This window comes from Sapajus apella, unplaced genomic scaffold, assembly GCF_009761245.1.
Source record: "Sapajus apella isolate SASKATOON/1434 unplaced genomic scaffold, GSC_monkey_1.0 scaffold28, whole genome shotgun sequence".
NCBI lineage: Eukaryota > Metazoa > Chordata > Mammalia > Primates > Cebidae > Sapajus > Sapajus apella.
Genome location: NW_022436968.1, coordinates 23,973,261 through 23,990,197, shown reverse-complemented (window position 1 = coordinate 23,990,197; position 16,937 = coordinate 23,973,261). Strand labels below are relative to the sequence as shown.

The 16,937-nt window shown below is 43.1% G+C and overlaps 1 long non-coding RNA gene across 1 annotated transcript in view; it reads right to left on the bottom strand.

The window, feature by feature from the left end:
- Nucleotides 1–15,715: 15,715 nt before the first annotated feature.
- LOC116561194 overlaps nt 15,716–16,937 on the bottom strand; it is a 2,176-nt gene continuing 954 nt past the window's right edge. Inside the window, exon 2 of the long non-coding RNA XR_004273329.1 lies at nt 15,716–15,893. This is a non-coding gene — a long non-coding RNA (uncharacterized LOC116561194). The remainder of the gene's footprint in view (nt 15,894–16,937) is intronic.

Genomic DNA, 16,937 nt, shown 5'->3' with positions numbered 1-16,937 from the left:
GAAATCATGAACTCAACTAAATCTGTGCTGGAAAATGTATTTGTTTCCCTGTAAGGTATAATACTTTTATTTTTCTTTCAATAGCATCAATCAACAAGTCATCTGGGCTTAGTGAATATGAGGTTTAGGGACTAGTTATCAGCTTTCATGTTTTTAGGTCAACAAAGTTAGGATCCCTGTCTGTCTGCAAGGCAAGTGCTCCAGAAGTTGCTGCTGCTAAGGTCTTAGACACCTATGCAAGGGACACTGTCCGCTGTGGCTGGCCATGTCAGCTTCACAGTGCCAGGCAGGTCCCCAGCAGTGGTCATGGCCAGTGACTAGTAGAGTAGCCCATAGAAAAGCAGCAACCCCTGGCTGGGCACAGGGGCTCATGCCTGAAATCCCAGCACTGCAGGAGGCCAAGGCGGGTGAATCACCTGAGGTCGGGAGTTCGAGACCAGCCTGACCAACATGGAGAAACCCCATCTCTACTAAAAATACAAAATTAGCCAGGCATAGTGGTACATGCCTGTAATCCCAGCTACTCAAGAGGCTGAGGCAGGAGAATCACTTGAATCCAGGAGGTGGAGGTTACAGTGAGCTGAGATCACACCATTGCATTTCAGCTACGGAAATAAGAGTGAAACTTCATCTCAAAAAAAGAAAGAAAAGAAAAAGAAAAGCAGCAACCCCTACGAATAATCTCAGTGACACCTAAGTAGCAATCTGATAACGGACTAAGTTCGCATATTTATCCTGTTCCTAATGCCCCACATTAAATTAAATGCTATATTTGACAACATTTTTTTTTTTTTTTTTTTTTACTAAAAAGTCTCTTCTGAGATGGTAAACTGTAACATTCTTAGCAAAGACAAAAGCAATATTTTACTCTAATGGAAATCAGGAATGACAAAATAATAAAGCCCATTAAAAGGTGGTAAATAAATATTGGCCTATATATTTTCTTAGGATTGTTGAAAAATATCATTAATTTCAGAACTCTCTAAATATCCAGGAAACTGAAATTTACAGAATAGTGCAAGAACCCTTTATATTTATCTTAGGCATTTTGTAATAGGTTAAATTCTTTTCTTAAGTTGTATAATCAGTAACAGTTAAATTCTTAACATGTGAAAGAATGGTTCCATAAATAAGTAGTACAGTGAAACTTAAATTGTTTCCAGTTTCATCACTATAATTACAAAAATTCAAAAGGGATCGAGTACTTGACAAAATAACTCTTGATTTCACTAACATTGTTCAAAACACATTGATTGAATATTTGCTGTGTGCCAGATACCATTTATCTGGTACAAAGAGCCCCAGAAGATACTAAAGGTGACAGGGAAGGAAAAAAAGAAAAAAGGAGGGGAAAAATCAAGAAAGAAAGAATATTTACTACTCAATGTTAAAATATACTATAAAATTACAAAAATAAGAGCATTTTGCTGGCACCAGAATAGACAGAGAAATCAAACAGCAAAGATATGAAATAAATAACTATATCTAAGTATTTCTAATGATATAAGGTGAAATTTCAAATCAGTCCAGAAATAATACATGATGTTGGAAAAATTTAATTTTCAAAAAAAAAAATACAGTTTTAGTCCTTGTCAAAAACTGTGAGGGCCTCAGGCTTTTTACCTACGTGCGAACTACCAAGTTAGCCCGCTGTATTTTCACAGATATTGGCAGAAGGCACAAGACTTTTGGGTCAGAGACAAAACGGCAGTAGCAGCAACCTGGAGGTCAAACGTTTATATCGGCTTCCTGAGCCCCCAGTTCCCACAGGGTGATGTGAAGAGGGCCAGATGCTGCCTGCAGGCAGCGGGTGGGTTACAGGAGAGAAATCCCAAGCTGAAGGAGCTGGGCTCTTTTGTAATGGGCAGTATGCCTGCTTGATCTTTGCCCCGATCTTTATTGCATGCATAAACCACCAACCTGCTCTCTGCTCCTAAGAGGACACCGACTCTGCTTTTCCAAGGCTGCTTACTATACACACTCTGAAAAGATAGTTGAGGACAAAGCAGTGCCTTTGCTCAGAAAACATACAGCAACACGAGAGACGTGGAGAACTGCCCCCCCAAATAGCCATTAACTAGTGCTTTATTTTAAAAGAATTCTAGATAGATTAAAGAAAGAGTTGAATATAAAAAGAAAAGGATGCATGGGCCTGTCATCCCAGTTATTTAGGAGGCTGAGGCAGGAGATTGCTAGAGTCCAGGAATTCCAGACCAGCCTGGGCAACATAGTGAAACCCTGAGAGAGAAAAGGAAAGAGAAAAGAAAGGAAAGGAAAGAGAACAAAGAAGCAAAAAAGAGAAGAGGAGGGAAGGGGAGGAGAGGGGAAGGGAGGGGAGGGGAGGGGAGGGGAGGGGAAGGCAGGCAGGCTATAGAAAAACTAGGAGAAAATATATATGAACATATCCATGCTTCTCAGGCAGGGAGACCTTTCTAAGTATAACATCAAAGAACATAAAGGAAAAATCCTAATGTATTTTACTACATAAAAATATAAAATCTTTTCATGTCAAAGACACCATAAAATAAATTACACTGAGGGAATGGAGAGTTATTGTTTAATGTGTACCGAATTTCAGTTTGAGAAGACGAAAATGTTTTGGAAATGGGACTCGATGATGATTTCCCAACAATGTTAATATATTTAATGTCACTGAATTGTACACTTAAAAATGTGTAAAATGATAAATGTTATGTATATTTTACAATAAAAATGTTTTAAAATATTAAATTGCAAGAAGCTGGAAATAAAATTTGTTGCATATATGATAAAGACTAATATCCTTACTATTTTTTCATTCATCAAATATATATTGGCTGCTATGATGCATTAAGAATATAATGGAAATCAGGACATCATGGTCTTGCCTTCAAGGATGATAACAAGCTTCTACAAACTATTAAGAACAAGAAAAACAGTCCAATAAAAAAAATAAGAGGCATACACAGGTAGTTCACAAAAGAATATAAATGAATACATATGAAAAAGTGTTCAGTCCAAGTACAGTGGCTCATACCTGTAATCTCAGAATTCTGGGAGGCAAAGGCAGGTGAATCCCTTGAGGTCAGGAGTTCCAGACCAGCCTGGGAAACATGGTAAAATGCTGTCTCTACCAAAAAAAAAAAAAAATTTATATGTATATATAAATTAGCCGGGCATGGTGGCACACACCTGTAGTCCCAGCTACTTGGGAGGCTGAGAAAGGAGAATGGCTTGAGCCCGGGAGATGGAGGTGGCAATGAGCTGAGATGGTGCCACTGCACTCCAGTCTAGGCAACAGGATGAGACTGCTTCCAAAATAAAAAAAAAGTGTTCAACCTCACTAGTAATAAAATAGAAATTATAAACAAAATACCATTTTACTTTCAGAATAGCAGTTATTTTCTTAAAGTGCTCAGTGTTGGTGAGGATACCAGGAAATGCATACTCCCCAAGTCAGCCAAGTCAGCTATGGTTCATGAATTGTCATGAACTTCCCAGCCTGTACCCTGAGTGGATACATCAGAAGCCTGAAAACCATGCTTACCTCCTGCTCAGCTATTCTCCTGATAGGAAGGCATCCTGGGAGAATGCTCTGAGGTGCATACAAAGTGTTCTTTGCAGCACTGTATATAATAGCAAAAAAGAAAACCCACTGGAAACAATTTAAATATTCAAAAGTAGAGCATTACTTAGGTAATTATGTTGCCACCATTCAATGGAATAATATATAGTCTTAAAATGGCTCAAAAAGGTAGAAAAAGAAGCCTGGCTATAAAAAAAAAATACAAACCGACACCCTTTTTATTTTTCAAATAAGCCTAAGCGGCCATGAAAATATTAGAAAGACATACTAGAAAGTTGGCAATGTTTGTCTTTGTGCATTGAACATTTAATAGTTGTTATGAGGAAATCAATGTTTAAGGGAAGAATGTACCTGGCTCTTTTTACTTCATTCTATTTGTATTATTTGTATCTGAAGAAACCTAATTAGAATTCATTCTCTAATGCAAAATACTTTTCTGTGTAATCTTTTTAACACTGTCCAGTCTTGTTTTAAATATTTCTGTTTCCTATTAAAACTTTCTAGGAATGGTGTTTGTTTTCTTTTTTAGGGTCTGGCTCTGTCACCAAGACTGATGGGCAGTGGTGCAATCATAGCTCACTGCAGCCTGGAACTCCTGGGCTCAAGCCATCATTCTGCCTCAGCCTCCCAAGTAGCTAGGACTACAGGTGTGCGCCACCAAACCCAGCTAATTTTGGGAGCTTTTTTTGTTTTGTTTGTAGAGACAGGGTCTCACTATGTTGCCCAGGCTGGTCGCAAACTCCTGGGCTCAGGCAAAACTCTCACCTTGGCCTGTCCAAGTGCTGGGAGTACCGGCATGAGCCGACGTGCCTGGACTAGGTATGCACTTTCCATCAGTTGTCTGAAAGAAAGGCCTTATAAACTGCATAATTAAGGTAATGAATAAATGATTGTGCAACTATTGTATATTAACTTTTTTGTTAATGATGTAGACATATGGGAAAAAATTTACGGTAAAATGAAGCTAAAGATGTTGAGGATATGTATGTGATGAACATTATGGTTCCAACAATAAAGTACTATGTATAGGAGCCCCAGAGGTAACAGACACAAGATGATGAAGATGCGCTAGAAGATGGGATGATGGATACTCAGGCTGAACGTTGCTTTTATGTTTTCATTTGAACCTCCAATAAATACAAAAAAGAGGGGCTGCATGAGACTTGGAAGTGGGTTAACACTGTGAGCCAGATGACTTAGACCAGGGCACACTGGGGCCTGCCTGCACCTTTGTGGGGTCACCACTTATCAAGGGACACAGCCCTAGCGTTGCAAGCTCAAAAGCTGAGTTTAATCTGTCTCTACAAACAAAACAAAATGGGTTCTGCCTCTGAGGGCTGATAAATGTAATCGTTTTCAAAATGTTTTAAGTGAAGAGCTTTTTCTTCTGAAGTCTCACAGAAGTCCAAAAGTCCATTAAACACAGAACAAGCAACTGGACGAGGTGGCTCACACCTGCAATTCCAGCACTTTGGGAGGCCAAGGCAGGCAGATCACGAGATCAAAAGATTGAGACCATCCTGGCCAACGTGGTGAAACCCATCTCTACTAAAAATACAAAAAAAAAAAAAAAAAAAAATTAGCTGGTCGTGGTGGCAGGTACCTGTAATCTCAGCTACTCAGAAAGCTGAGGCAGGAGAATGGCTTGAACCCAGGAGGCAAGGGTTACAGTGAGCTGATATTGTACCACTGCACTCCAGCCTGGGCAACAGAGTGAGTCTCCGTCTCAAAAAGCAAGCAAAAAAAAACAACAACAACAACAACAAAACACAGAACAAGCTGTTCTCATTTCAGAGAAGGCAGGGCCAGCCAAAGTTCCTCTCCTTCAGGCTCCCTCATCCCCAGTGCCCCGAGGCTCCTCTGCTGAACCCTAGGCCTTTAAGCAAGTTAAACCACCGCTGAATCTTCCAGAAGACAGATTTATAAAACAGAACAGCAATTCATTGTGAGTAGGAAAAGCTAAGCAAACTCTAAGAAGACCAAGCTAAGGTGATTGTGTGGGGAGGATGAGGTCAATATAGGAGCTGCAGGCACATTTCCCAAAGTGCTGGGTGAGAACCCCTGCGTGACACCCACACAAAGTGCCTGCAGAGCCTCAGACTTACCGACCAGAGTCTCCAACGAAGGGCCCAGAAGTCTGCATCGAGACACACTCTCCGAGGAGGAGACGCTTGCAAGGGGGAGGGTATAAATTGACAGAGTCCTGATGTATCATCTGCATCACCTGATCTCCTACAAGGCAGGACAGGCTGTGTCAGGTCAGCTGAGCACCATTTTCTCGTGACTGACAAATGCTTCTTCCTTCAAGATTGTTTCTGATATTTTGCTTTCACCACCATGATCCTCTGATGTTACAACACCGTTTCAGGGCAGAGGAAACACCAATAATTAAAATACGGCTAATCCTGATGAGTCACCTGCTTAGCTGAGAGTTGGGAGAAACATTAGTCTCATCAGTCACATTTGCAAATCATTGAGGAAGGTAGCGAGAGTTGGGAAAAAGTCTCATCAGTCACATTTGCAAATCATTTATGAGAGATTTCCAAAGATCCAACATTCATACATGCAGAACTTCATACATACTTACATTATTTCCATTTCAGAGAGAGGTATTTCCTTATTATGCTTCTAATTTTGGAGATACACTCTACTTGGGTCTGAAAATCTCCATACATTAATAAAAATCAACACTTTAAATATGAACTCCTCATAGAAAACAAGAAGAAGATAATCTAAAAATTTTTTCTTGACTGTGGCTCACCCCTGTAATCCCAGCACTTTGGGAAACCAAGGCAGGCAGATCACCTGAAGTCAGGAGTTTGAGACCAGCCTGGCCAACATGGCGAAACCCTGTCTCTACTAAAAATACAAAAATTAGCTGGGCGTGGTGGTGCACACCTGTAATCCCAGCTACTCGGAAAGCTGAAGCAGGAGAATCGATTCAATCCAGGAGGAAGAGGTTGCAGTAAGTGGAGATCACATCACTGCTCTCCAGTCTGGGCAACAGGACAAAACTCCCATCTCAAAAAAAAATAAAGATGAAAATAAATCCTTTCTTTATCACCACTCTTTTCTTTGGCTAAAATAAAAACTTCTAAAAAAAAAAAAAAAAAAAAGGGTAATGTCCATGGCACTGATTTATTTCATTTCTGACAGCAGAATTCAGAGGCTAAAACTTTGCATTAATTACATTATTATTTTGATAATACAAGAGATGCATCTGATTCTCTGAAACAGTTGTGGCCAGATGGAAGTATTGTGTGAATATGACAGCAGCTCTGAAAGTTGTTAGAGGAACTGCTCTGGGGACCAGAGCTTGAGATTTCTCTGCAAAGCAGAGCGTAAGCAAAAGTGAAGGTTTTAACTGTGGGCACCCACTCTCTGTCACTGAGCCTCAGCCCTGTCCTGCTGAGGCCATCAGCTCCAGGTGGAAGAGCAATTTGGTTTCCTCTCGACTTAATCCTCTCCTGCCTGTGGAAGCCTCACCAAGGGTGCCAATTCTAAGGATGGCACTGAGTTTCAAACACCTGTCCACTAGGAACTGGACTCATACCCCCAACTTCCTTTCATGTAGCCACAAGACAGACATCAGATGGTGGTGACTTCTGGTCCTGCCTGAGCAGATCGGTTACACGGTGTCCAACAGCTCCCTGCTACAGCGTCACTATTTTCCAAATATTTATCTGGCTGTGGAATTTTAAATATAGACTAAAATAGCAAGCAAAATCTTCAGGGAGCCTTGCCAGAATGGCAGGCAACATGACTCCACTTTCCTTGTATTTGATTCCCACAGCATTCCTTTATGCGCATTGTATTTTTTGTGCGTTTTAAAAATGTAATTGACATTAATTTTGTGCATTGCTCTAAGACCTTTACATTTAGGGACTGTTTTAATCCTCATAACCCTATAGGGCACATATTGTGATTGTTCCTATTTTATAGATGAGAAAATGAGGCACAGAGAGAGAGCTTAAGTGTCCAAAGTCACAAAGCAGGAAATGCGGGTGCTAGGATACACCCCCAGGCAGTCTGCCTCCAGAACCTGTGCCTAAGGTATAACACCAATTGTCCACATTTTGCATATCACTAAAGCCAGGTGCAGAGAGGTTACCGCACTCATACTACACCACTTGACCTTGCCTCTGCCAGCTGAAGCCCTGACTTACTCTGCTCCTACCACCTTCGCAACACCTGTGGTGGTAGCCTTGCAGGCGTCCTCCCAGGCTGTAGGGTTTCCCTCCAAGTGCTCACTGTGAACCTGACAGCTGGAAACCCTCAGCAGGGAGAAATCAGCGACCACTCAAGGCTTTGCCTTCTGCTCAGGCTTCCCTAGTCTCCACCACCCTGAGTAAGGAGCAAATCAGGACTTTCTCAGGGATCGAACTGGGGGCTAAATACTCTCCTGCTACACACACTAATGGGATGCTGGGGTCACTAATTTGTTCATCCATTCATCATCTGTTTAATGAGGATCTACTAAAAGGCACTATGTTAACTACCAGATAGAATGTGAGCAAGACACACGTCCCTGCCCCCAAGGAGCCCACAGCACACATACAGATGGAGAGAGCCACAAAAAGAGGCAACTTCAATATCCAAGAGGAAGTGCCATAAAAGGAACAGCCACGCTAGGGTGTTGTGGAGCACAGCAAAGGGGCTAAAACTAACAGAAAGTTCTCTGGAGGAAGTGCCACCCACCCTCAGACTTCAGCCCCCGCAAAGGATCCTCAGCAGAACATTGATATACACGAGCTCATGAAAGTTTGCACGTAGGACCCCAGGTGATAATTGCAATAGCCACTGAGGAGTTTTAGGCTAGCAATCGACGTGATTTAGATTCAGTTTCCAACACAATAATAAACACTAACACTTACTGAGCTGTGTTCTGAGTCTCTATGTGCATTATATTCATTGCATGCTGACAACAATACAATGAGGTTGGTGTTACCGCCCAGTTTATAGATGAGCGGCTGAGGTCTGGAGAAGCTAAGCCATCAAATGGTAGAGCCAGGGCTTGAGCCCAGGCAGTCTGGGGCTCTTATGTACGCTGATACACTCTCTGCCACTCAGCACAAGCTCACACAAGGGATTTAATAAATGTTTGGAACATTTGGTATTCAAATGTCTATGTTTTCACTTCTCCGCCTAGCCCAAGGGTTCTTAGCCCTGCTGCTCATTGGAATCACCGGAGAAGCTTTAAAAAAAAAAAATGAAACAGGCCAGCCGTGGTGGCTCACCCCTGTAATCCCAGCACTTTGGAGGCTGAGGCAGGTGGATCATGAGGTCAGGAGATTGAAAATCAGCCATGCATGGTGGCCTGCGCCTATAGTCCCAACTACTCAGAAGGCTGAGGCAGGAGAATCTCTTGAACCCATGAGGCGGAGGTTGCAGTGAGCCGAAGTCACACCACTGCACTCCAGCCTGGGCAACAGAGCAAGACCCCATCTCAAAAAAAAAAAAAGAAAATATGCATGAAAGTTTATAGCAACTTTATTTGTAGTAGCCCCAAACGCCCTTCAGTAGGTGAGTGGGTAAACTGTAGCAGTTCTGCACAATGGAATACTATGCAGCAATAACAAGGCCCAAAGGACCGGTGCACACAACAGCTTTGAACAGCTTGCAGGGAATTACGTTCAGTGAAAAGAGCCAGTCTCAGGTCACAATCCCATTTATATGACATCCTCAAAATGAGAAAATTAGAGAGATGAAGAACAAAACTGCATGTGTCATAAAATGACAGGCACCAATGGTGATTTGTTTTGCTTTGTTTTGTTTTGTTTTGTTTTTTGCTCTATCTCCCAGGCCTCCCAGGCTAGAGTGCTGTGGTGAGATCTCAGCTCCTGCAACCTCTGCCTCCAGGGTTCAAGAAATTCTCCTGCCTCAGCCTCCTGAGTAGCTGGGATTACAGGCACACGCCACCATGCCCAGCTAATTTTTGTATTTTTAGTAGAGACAGGTAGAGACAGCAGCTCTGCATAATGGAATACTATGTAGCAATAATAAGGCCCAAAGGGCCGATGCACACAACTTTGAACAGCTTGCTGTTCAAAGACTGGTCTCGAACTCCTGACCTCATCTGCCCACCTCGGCCTCCCAAAGTGCTGGGATTACGGGTGTGAGCCACTGCACCCGGAGACATCCTGGTTTTAATTTTGTGCTAGAGATGCGTCAGATGTAATCATTGGGGGAGCCTGAATGAATGGGACATCTCTATTTTTGCAACTTTTTACAAATCTGTAATTATTTCCAAATAAAAGTATATCCAAAAGAAAGCCCATCCCTGATCCTCACAGATTCTGATTTAATTGGTGTGGGTGGGGCCTTGGTGACATTAGGTTTGAAAAGCTCCCCAAATGATTCTCACCTACAGCCAGAGTTAAGCACCCTTGTGGGAATCCCTAAAGATGTAGACACTTTTTTGAGTTGAGATGTTGTCTTCAAAAGCCTCTGATAGAATGCAAGAGGATGTGTATGAGGTTTCTAGCTGTTATCTGGCAGAGAACAGATCCTTGAGATGCCAGGACCCCAGACATATCCGCATTACTTATGGGACGATGGGAGGTGTCCTACAGCAGGAGCAGTCAGCAGCGCAGATCCCCAGTATGCTGATTTGGCGGGGCTCCTTGCTGGTGTTGGCTCCAGAAGTCTGAGCCCAGATGCCCACAGAGGGATCCCAGTTCCTGCATTAAGGCCTTTTTCCCCTCCTGGAAACCCTAGTCCCGAGGTCCAGTTTCAGGGCCTTGTCTACTCAATCTCTTACCACGGCCTCGTAGAAGTCCCAGATGGCCAACACTGATTTACTGGGTGATAAGCCGTCTCCAGAACAGGTCTCATGCAGAAAGGTACCACCTTGCACACCATGTATGTGAACGTTTTCAAAGGGTAATTCAATTGGTATTGATGAAGAGCAGGTCAAGAAATCCCCCCTGATGGTTGGCAGCTGGCAGCTCAGGTTTCTGCTGGAAGTCTCCAAGAGCTCCAAAAGGGTCTCACATCAAGGACGGAAATAGACATTGGGTATCTGAAGCCCCAAGCTTCCCTGAGACTGCTCATGAGATGGGAGCCACGTGTGCTCCCACAGTTAGCGGAGTGGCCACCCACGGAGCCTTCTGGGCAGCTGCAGAGCGAGCCCTGGAATGCACGTTCTGGTCGCTGCATCTGGGTAAGTGGCAGACTTCCTGGCCGCCTCTTTTTCTTTTTTTATAGCCTCTTGGCTGTCAGTGTGCAGAGACGTTCTGGCAGCTGGGGACCTGCCTTGGGGCGGATTTGGGGTCCGAGTCCTGATGAGTAGCTTTGTTCTCTTAAATACTATTGTCATCTGACTCACCTATTACTGTGAATAATTTGCTAATTTTGGCCAAAAAAAACAAGCTCTTAGACAATCTGCAGTAATGTGTCTTTTTATGTCGATCAGGGGAGTATTTTCCTGCCTCCTCTTTGATATGGAAATGAGCCTGATAGCATTATAACCAGCCAGGAATTGAACACAGGAGAGAAAGAAAATTGTGTTCTCCATAAAGGTGGCTTCTGCTCTCTACTGCAAGTCTCTGAAGAATTCTCAGAAAACACAGTCTTTCAAAATAAATAAACATCCAATGAGGGTTTACATGGGTGTATGTGAGTACATTCTGGGTGTCAAGAAAACATACATATTATGTAATGTGTTGCCTGATACTGCTATTCATCAATCATCTGAGACAAATCTTCCTTGATAAGGAAACTAACCAGGTTAGGGAAAAAATCATCATAAATCATGTGAATCTATGGATTCACAGGCATCTTGTCCGGCCATAGCAGGTCTGCCACCAGGCCCTGTGGTCTGCCACCACTGCAGACAAATGAGGCCCAGAACAAGCCAAAGTACAGGTGTCCCTGATCTTGGCTTCCCCATGGTTCCCTCCTGCATGAATACAGTAGCTCCCTTTTTAGTGATCCAGCAACCCACCTGTTCCGATCACGCTCCTTTCCCAAAGTTTCTGATAAAATCACTTACACTTGTTGAAGGCTGGTTGATTATACTCTACAGGGCCAGAGTGCCAATCAATCTGTTGCCTCAGCAAGGCATTTGCAATTTAAGACTTCTCTCCACTGCCTGAAAGCCACTGTGCTACTTTCAGGTATTTTAAGCATTAGTGGACAGGTTGGAGTGGGGGACACTAGAGAATTCCACACTTTTTCACTAACCTTAGCTTATCGCAGGAAGTGGGCCTTAAGTAAATAGGATTTAGCTGCTATTGGGCAAGAGTAATTTTTATTCACTAGCCCTTAAAAAGTTTTTTGTTTTTGTTTTTCAAATTTTTAGAGACAAGGTTGCTGTGTCCCCTAGGCTGGAGTGCAGGAGGTATGATCATAGCTCACTGTGCTCTGGAACTCCTGCGCTCGAGGGATCCTCCTATCTCAGCCTCCCTAGGAGCTGGGACTGCAGGGTGTGCCACCACATCCAGCTAACTTTTTAAATTGTTGTTGAGATAGAGTCTTACTATATTGCCCAAGCTGTTCTCAAGCTCCTGGCCTCAAGAGACCCTCCTGCCTGGGCCTCCCAAAGTGCTAGGATTACAGGCATGAGCCACACAGTCGGGTCACTAGCACCTTTATAAAGCCTGGGTCTTCCACCGTCACTGAGTTCCTATCCTCCCCTCTGCTTCCCTCCTTCCTGATTATCTCTCCCTTTAACTTCTCCTTTCCCCATATCAGTCTTTCTTCTTACCCCAGCCCCTCCTCCTATTCTAACCCCTCCCCTGGCTCTCTGCCCCACATCCCCACGTGCACACTTTGTTGTCCAGCGCATCAATGCTATTTTCCCCTCTACCTAATGCTATTATAAACCCTGTCATCTTTCTTTCTGGATTACCTGCACTGCAGCCCCTCATCTCCTCATGTGATAGAAAAAGTACTTGCTCGGATGTCCTAAGACCCTGGCTTCTGCCCCAGGCTTCTACACTAACCTGCGGGGTGGCTTTCTATGAGTAACTTCTCTGGCCCTCAACTTCCACATCTGTAAAATAATAGATTGGATTTCCAGGCCTATCTCTAACCTAAATTATCATATTATCTACTTTCAGGAACAACGTTTCTTTTAAAAAAAAAACTAAGCAGGCCGGGAACGGTGGCTCACGCCTATAATCTCAGCACTCTGGGAGGCTGAGGAGTTCGTGAGATCAGGAGCTCAAGACCAGCCTGGCCAAGATGGTGAAACCCCATCTCTACTATAAATACAAAAATTAGCCGGGTGCGGTGGCAGGCACCTGCAATCCCAGCTACTTGGGAAGCTGAGGTAGGAGAATCACTTGAACCCTGTAGCAGGGAGGGGGGCGTCGGGCAAAGGTTGCAGTGAGCTGAGAGCGTGCCACTACACTCCACCCTGGACGACAGAGTAAGACTTCATCTCAGAAAAAAAAAAAAAAAAAAAAAGGCAGGAAATCCTGATACAAGATATAATCAAGAGGAACCTTGAGGACATGATGCTAAGTGAAATCAGCCAGACACAAAGGAATGAATTCTGTATTATTCCCCTTATGTGAGATATCTAGAGTGTCAAATTCATAGGAACAGAAAGTAGAATGGTGGTTGCCAAGGGCTGGGGGTAGAAGGGGAAAGAGGGAGTCATTGTTTAACCGGTACAGAGTTCTCATTTTGCCAGATGAAAAAGTTCTACAGATCAGTTACATAACACTTTGAATATACTTAACACTACTGAAATGGTTAAGAAATGGCTTAAACGGTCAATTTTCGTGGGTTTTTTTTTAACCACAATTTAAAACCTTTTTTAAAGGAAAAAAACCTTCTCAAACTTCACATATAAGGGAAAAAATGTTATTACTGTATTGTTGAAATCCAGAAAGAAAAGCAGGCGGAAAGAAAATTTGTCCCTTATTTCACAGGTGAGGAAAATGAGTAGGCCAGGCACGATGGCTCATGCTTGTAATCCCAGCACTTTGGGAGGCCGAGGTGGGTGGATCACCTGAGGTGAGGAGTTCAAGACCAGCCTGACTAACATGGAGAAACCCCGTCTCTACTAAAAATACAAAAATTAGCTGTGAGTGGTGGCGCATGCCTATAATCCGGGCTACTCAGGAGGCTGAGGCAGGAGAATCACTTGAACCTGGGAGGCGGAGGTTGTAGTAAGCCAAGATTGCACCGCTGCACTTCAGCCTGGGCAGTAAGAGTGAAACTCTGTCTCAAAAAAAAAAACCCTTGTTAAGGTCACACATCTCTGCCTGTGGGCTCTCACAGAGTGCTGAACTTCTTACTAGTTTGTCATCAAAAACAGGAAAGTTAAAGATTCAGTAGTTTCTTGTATGCTTTTAGAAGAAAACAATGTTAACTCTTCATGCTATGTCAAGAGTACATGCAATATACATGTTTGTCAATTATTAATTAGGTTAGTAGAAAATAAAATACACAGGTGTTTCATATAGTCCTCTCTTTTAGATGTAAATGTAAGCCATCATATTCTTAAGTTATTGAGATCTGAAGAGTGATGTTGCTATTGTAGCTAATGATGTGCCCCTCCTGGTCCTGGGATGTACAACCAGGGCACTACTCACTTGGCAGAGACTCCTGGGTAAAGAAAGACAGAGATGGTGGCCTTATCCTCAGCAAATGCTGGGGATGGGGGGAGGGTGACTGGCCTGCCTTGGGCCATATTGAGATGCCCGCGCTGGGGTTCTGCTTTGCCTCAGCCCCAAAGGCACTTATTTATTTATTTAAGATGGAGTTTCGCTCTTGTTGCCCAGGCTGGAGTGCAATGGTGCAATCTTGGCTCACTGCAACCTCTGCCTCCCACGTTCAAGCAATTCTCCTGCCTCAGCCTCCCGAGTAGCTGGGATTACAGGCATCCACCACCATGCCTAACTAAATTTTTGTATTTTTAGTAGAGACGGAGTTTCACCATGTTGGCTAGGCTGGTCTGAACTCCTGATCTCAGGTGACGCACCCTCCTTGGCCTCCCAAAGTGCTGGGATTACAGGTGTAGCTACATCGCCTGGCCCAAAAGCACTTTGTAATAATACTGAGACCTGGGACATCTTTCTAAAATATCAAGAAAAGTCATGTTTTCTGTATCTTAAAAACACATCCTAACATAATAAGCACACGATGTTATTGTGGTTGAAATAAGAATTATTCTCAGCTGGGTGTGGTGGTGCATGCCTGTAATCCCAGCACTGTGGGAGGCCGAGGAGGGTGGATCCCTTGAGCCCAGGAGGCAGAGATTGCAGTGAGCAGAGATCACGCCATTGCACTCCAGCCTGGGTGACACAGTAAGATTTGGCCTCAAAAAAAAAAAAAAAAATTATTATTCTAAAGAAACAGCTAAGCAAGGAAAGAATCCCAAAGGTATCCAAGAGTCATGAAATCCACAACCAAAGAGCAATGCCCTGGTTTTCAGTATCTATTCCAGATAAATTCCCATTTACTGTATTACTGTTAGATAAAAGTAAGGTTACTGAGTAACTGAAAAGGGGCTTCTGGTACAGAGTCCAGGTTTTAATATTTAAAATAGAATGTTTAAGCCAGGTGTGGTAGTTCACACCTGTAATTCCAGCACTTTGAGAGCCAGAGGTGGGCGGATCACCTGAGGCCAGGCATTTGAGCCCAGCCTGGCCAACATGGCCAAAACTCGTCTCTACTAAAAAACATAAAATTAGCCAGGCTTGGTGGCCGGCATCTGTAATCCCAGCAACTCGGAAGGCTGAGGCACGAGAATTGCTTGAGCCGGGAGGTGGAGGTTGCAGTGAGTAGAGATTGCACCACTGCAATCCAGCCTGAGCGACAGAGCAAGACTCTGTCTCAAAAAATAATAATAAAAATAAAATAAAACAATAATAAAATAGAACGTTTAGATTAAGTAAATATTAACCTCAACCTCAAAAATGTCCCAGGTTTAAGAGGAGCTCATTCTCTGGCTATGAGTGAAGGAAAATGAAAACATATTAACGCTGTTAATATGCACACATCATGTAACGTATAAACACCATCAAGATTTGTCTCTTTATGGGGCTTGTAAAAGGCCACACTAATGAACACAGTGCCTCTATCACATGCCTAATGACTGGTTTACTGTACAGGTAAAATTTAGATTGTTAACTTGAAAATAATTACCTACACATACACACACAATGAAGTAGTCTTGTCACATGGCATATAAAGTTAGAATTCAGTTTTTGTGCTTTATTAGTATGAATTTAATAATTTAGGGATTGGTGATCATCTTTTCTGAAACTAGAAGGAATTTCATCAGTCTGGTGACTGGTTGTGCTTATGTCCTCCTTGGTCAGAGAAGCAACAGTGAAAAGGAAATTCCTCCTTGGCTTGATGGCATGTAGCGCTGGCAGAGAGATTAAGACGTCAGGAGGACTAGGCAAAAAACTGGCGTATGTTGAGACAAAGCACATGCAAGCACACACTCCAGAATAATTAAATACCTAAAATAGCTGCTGGAGAATCGAAACCGCCACACCAGAACACTCCTCTCAAGGGCCTTCCTCCCAAATCATCTGTGATTTGAAAAATAGCTTTCCTGGTAGGTTATATATTGTTGAAGATAACACATTTGTATTGTTTGTTGAATATTTTACTGGAAAAGATCATAAGAGGTCATTTCACCCAAACCCCTTAGTATAGTATAGAGATTGACCACTGCTTCCTTCCAACTCAATTAATGTTCGAGCCACCTACCATATACAGAGCAATGCACTGGAATGGTAGAAAGCCAAGGTGTAGCTGTCATTTTATGGATCTGGATTACACAACCCTCAGAAATATCGTTCAGGTCAAAATTGCTAAAAATGCGGTTTTAAGGTTAGATGGGAGAAGGAGAGACGAGTTGAGAAGAAAAACTGAAGACAGTGATTTCAGTGGGATGTGGCCTCCGAGCATTGAACGTGGCCAGTGAGACTGAGGAGCTAAACTTTATATTTTAATCAGTGTCATTCTGAACATGAATAGCCACATGCTACCATATTGGGCAGCACAGTCTTACAGGATATGAGATTTGCACAAAGCTTGAAGGAAGGATAGCTAGGAATTTGATAAATATAGAAAATGACAATCCCAACCAAAACGCCAGTGCTGGTGAAACAGCATGGAGATAGGAAAGCATCAGTCATGGCCGAGTGAAGATCTGTTCTATGGTACAATCAGATTGAAAGTGGGTAGCGGGCCGGGTGCGGTGGCTCAAGCCTGTAATCCCAGCACTTTGGGAGGCTGAGGCGGGTGGATCACGAGGTCAAGAGATCGAGACCATCCTGGTCAACATGGTGAAACCCTGTCTCTACTAAAAATACAAAAAATTAGCTGGGCATGGTGGTGCGTGCCTGTAATCCCAGCTACTCAGGAAGCTGAGGCAGGAGAATTGTCTGAACCCAGGAGG